We start from the raw sequence: 4,886 nt of genomic DNA, 5'->3' as shown, positions 1-4,886 counted from the left end.
AATCATCCGTTAATGAGCCGGTAACTGAGAAAGAGGCTAAGGAATTCTTGAAATTCCTAAAGCACAATGAGTATAGCATTGTAGAACAACTGAACAAGCAGCCAGCTCACATATCGGTACTGGCTTTACTCTTAAGCTCAGAGGCACATCGTAGCGTATTGATGAAAGTATTAAACGAAACTTATGTCACGGATGATATCTCTGTCAACAAGCTAGATCGTTTAGTCAATAAGATAAGCGCTAATAATTTTATCTTTTTTAATGATGATGAAATACCGCTAGGAGGCATGAGATCTACAAAAGCTCTGTACATTACCACCCACTGTAAAGGATACAAATTGCCAGGGGTGTTAATTGATAATGGATCGGTCCTGAATGTCTTACCTCTATCTACACTGAATAGGTTTCCTGTGGATAGCTCTCATATGAAAACATGCCAAAACATAGTGAGAGTATTCGACAGTACTGAAAAGAAGGTAATAGGAAGGATCGAGATACCTCTTTTGATTGATCCAAACACGTATGAAGTAGACTTTTTAGTGATAGACATCAAGCCTTCTTATAATTGATTGTTGGGGAGGCCTTGGATTCACTCAGTGGAGGCAGTGCCGTCATCATTGTACCAAAAGATAAAGTTAGTAACTGAGGGTAGACTGGTAATGATAAACGCGAAAGAAGACATTATTGCATCCGTTACCAGTGACACGTCATACATAGGGGTAGTTAATGGAGCGATAGAATGTTCCTTTCGATCGTTGGAATTTGTTATGCAACCTTCATCGTCGAAGGAAGTAAAATCCATATCCAAAACTACAAGGATGAGCTTGCAACTGATAGTCGGGAAATGAGCCTTACCGGGAAGAAGACTCGGGATTTACCTACAAAGAAGGGTTGAGGCACTAATACTGAGAGACAAATGAGAAATATTTGGTTTAGGATACAAGCCAGATGTGAAGCAAAAGAGAAGGGAGTTCGAGAAGAAACAAGAAAGAAGAAAAGTACGTTTGAGTGGAAAAGAGGTCAAATGGGAACCAATGACCTTTTCCCATATATCTAGAACATTCGTATTAGGAGGAACTATTTACCCTGAATGAAAAATGACAAGAAAAGAAACTATTGAAGAAATGATGGGAAATCTGAACATCAACGCCATATCTGAAGAGGGAATTTTGGAAGGAAACTTATCGGACATTCGCCCTTATGTAGCTGGAAGTGTTCTGAACAATTGGACTGCGGAAGAAATTCTTGTAGTTTTTAGAGCTAATTCAGAGTAATGTTTAAAACACTTTTTATTCTATGCCTAGGAGTAATAAGAATTTTTTTGTATATGCCTAACTTCTTTATTTCAATAAAATGCATCTTTGCGTATCATTTTGAGCAAATATTCTTTTATTCTTTCGTTCATAATCATAACATACAGATAGTAATTCTTAGATTCTTTTGTTCTTTGGATCTTCCTTCGTTCCTATAACAGGTCTCCAGATATCAATGATATGAGCGACGCTGCTATTGACTCAGAATCTTCTTTTGAGCAAGATATGTGTCTAGAGGAACCTCAGGACTTTGGAGATGACAGATATTGTAACCTATCTCCTAATTTGTTGAGGATGGTAGAACAAGAGGAGAAACATATTCTACCTCACAAAGAATCAATAGAAATTCTGAACTTGGGAGACGGACAAGAAAAGAAAGAAGTGAAGATCGGAGCTTGCATTACCACAGAGACAAAGTGGGACCTCATTGAATTACTCCAAGAATTCAAAAATATCTTCGTATGGTCATATTAAGACATGCCTGGTCTAAGTACTGATATCGTGGTACATTGGCTCCCCATGAAGGAAGAGTGCAAGCTAGTTCAACAGAAGCTCCGAAGGATGAGACCCAATGTTGTGATAAAAATAAAAGAAGAAGTTAAGCTATTCGATATTGGTTTCTTACAAGTGGTTAAATACTCAGAATGGGTAGTCAATATTGTCTCTGTCCCTAAAAAAGATGGAAAAGTACGAATGTGCGTAGACTACAGAGACTTTAACAATGCTAGCCCAAAAGATAATTTTTCATTGCCTCACATCGACACCTTAGTAGATAATACGACAGATTACTCACTGTTCTCCTTCATGGATGGTTTGTCAGGATACAACCAGATAAAGATGCATTCAGAAAACATGAAAAATACCACATTTGTAACCATGTGGGGAACATTCTCTATAAAGTAATACAATTTGGACTAAAAAATGCGAGAGCGACATATCAGAGAATCATGATAACCCTGTTGCATGATATGATGCACAAAGAAATCGAAGTTTATATCGACGGTATGATTGCAAAATCTAGAATAAAAAGGAGCATGTGCAAGTCTTGAGGAAACTCTTCTTAAGGTTAAGAAAGTTTTAGCTAAAGCTCAATCCAACAAAATGCACATTCGGGGCTAGGCCAGGAAAGCTGCTAGGATTCGTAGTCAGTGAAAAGGGGATGGGGATTGACCCAGACAAAGTCAAGGCTATACAGGAATTGCCTTCACTGTGCACTCAAAAAGAAGTCTGAGGTTTCTTAAGAAGACTAAATTACATTGCTCGGTTCATTTCATAGCTAACTGAGAAATGTGACCTCATATTTTGTCTCTTAAAGAAACACAATCCAGGTGTATGAGATGAGGAGTGCCAGAAAATTTTTGAAAAGGTCAAGTATTACCTATCCAATGCCCCAATACTGATACCACGTAGCCCAGATAAGCCGTTGATACTATACTTTGCAGTATTTGAAAATTCCATGGGATGCATGCTCAAGTAACATGATGAGTCAAGGAGAAAAGAAAGAACGATATATTACCTAAGTAAGAAGTTCACTGAATGTGAGACAAGGTACTCTTCGATTGAAAAATTGTGTGGTGCCTTAATCTGGACAACTCAAAGACTGAGACAGTACATGTTGTACCACATCTCAAAACTGGACCCTCTAAAGTTCATGATGGAGTCGACTGTGTTGAATGGAAGAATGACTCGATGGCAAATTCTACTGTCCTAGTTTGATATAGTCTATGTGAATTAGAAGGCTATAAAAGGGACCGTAAAAGCAGATTTTTCGGCCAGTAGAACTCTAGAAGATTATGATCCTTTGAACTTTGATTTTCCGAATGAAGATCTAATTCATGTGGCAACCACTGAAGAAGACTCTCAAGAAGGTCATCCTTTGAAGCTAAACTTCGATGGATCCTCAAACGTTGTGGGTAACGGAATCAGAGTAGTCCTTGATACGAGCCAAGGAGGTGACACTCAAGGGGTTGTTTTTCCTAGTGGTCCAATCACTCGAAGCAAGGCACGACAATTAAAATCAAAGATGAATGCTTTTGTCCAAGACTTTGTTGCTACAAATTTAAGTCATCATGTTCGTGACGTTGACAAATACGGGAATGCAATTCACTGGACCAATCTTGGAATAGTGAAAGCCCATAAATTGGTGGATTAATCTTTTATGTATATTATTATTATTATTTACTTAATTCTCATTGGTTGGGACACATCACTTATGAGTTAAGTAATTTTATTGGTTAGGTTTTTATTTATTTATTTTCTTAGATAATTTTAAAGAGTTTTTATTAGGATTCAATTACTCTTGTAATTTGCCTATAAATAGGCTTGCTTTCTATACATTGAAGGAGGAATAAAAAGAGAGTATTTGTTTTCTTCCAAATTTGTGTGAGGCAAATTTTTGAGAGTAGAGTGATTCTTTTCTTACTATTTAGTTTGGAGTTTGTTACTTTCGAGGGTATTTCAGAGTTACAAATATTCAAATTTCTTTCCCGTTCATCGGTGTTTCTAGAGGTTCTTCTTCTAGGGGTTCCGTAGGGAGCCGCTCAATCATTGTCGTTTTTGGTTACAAGTTAATCAAGGGTTCCATAGGGTAAATCTATCCTTTTATTATTATTATTATTTAACTAATTTTATTTATTCTCATTTTATTTTCTAATTTGTGTTTCTCTTGTGTCTAGATCCGGGATTTCTGCATTAGTTGGTATCAGTTTCAGGCCATTCGGTGTTATTTTTTAAGCTAAAATCATATCCGAAACGAGTCAAAATACCAAAAACACTTCTCATTGGTTTCGTCAATTTTTTTCTCCTCTTATTCTTTAAAAAAAAAGCAAAAAGAGCAAAAACAAAACCGCAAAAAAAAAAAGAAAAAACAAAAAGCGCAAAAAAAAAGTTGCCTACCTTTCATACGTAGGTTTCTTCTTTTCCTATTATTGTTATTATTTTTATTTTATTTTTCCCAAAATTGAATTTCTTTTCCTTCTTCTTTTCTTGACTCAAGTATAATTAAAGCTTCAATTTTTGAAAATCTTAAGACACCAAACGTTTCTGATTTTTTTTTAAATTGGGTAGAGTTTTCTTAAGTGTTCTTCTTATTAAAGCTTTTCTTTGACTCTAGAGTTAGGGATCGTTGCAGGTCTACGTTTTTTTTCTCTTACGCTTTCTAACACTTTGTTTCTTCTTGTGTTAGCAGATATTAAAGGCACGCACAATTCCTTCATCCGTGTAGCCTCCATTACAAATTACCTCGTCAAGTTTATTAGCCTCTTAGAGCAATTAGGGTCTTCATTGTCTCTTTGAAGTTTGCACCTCCGTTATTTGATCTTGATTAGTAACCCTCTCCAAACGTATTTACAAGTTTTGAATCATTCAGAGAGTTATTCTTTTGAGATCTAACGAGTGAGGTTATTATTATTTTTTCTTTCTTGTTCCTGTTTGTTTGATCTTTCACAGATACCATGCCGCTCACTAGATCCCAAACTAGTAAAAATGAAGAGGATGAGCAAAAAAGAGAGAACGATCCTTTGGTCGAGTTGTTACAAAAAGAGATGAAAAAGTTGCAAACTCAATTCGAACATT

Source organism: Gossypium hirsutum, chromosome D08, assembly GCF_007990345.1.
Source record: "Gossypium hirsutum isolate 1008001.06 chromosome D08, Gossypium_hirsutum_v2.1, whole genome shotgun sequence".
Classification (NCBI taxonomy): domain Eukaryota; kingdom Viridiplantae; phylum Streptophyta; class Magnoliopsida; order Malvales; family Malvaceae; genus Gossypium; species Gossypium hirsutum.
Note: the sequence above shows the minus strand (reverse complement) of the source record.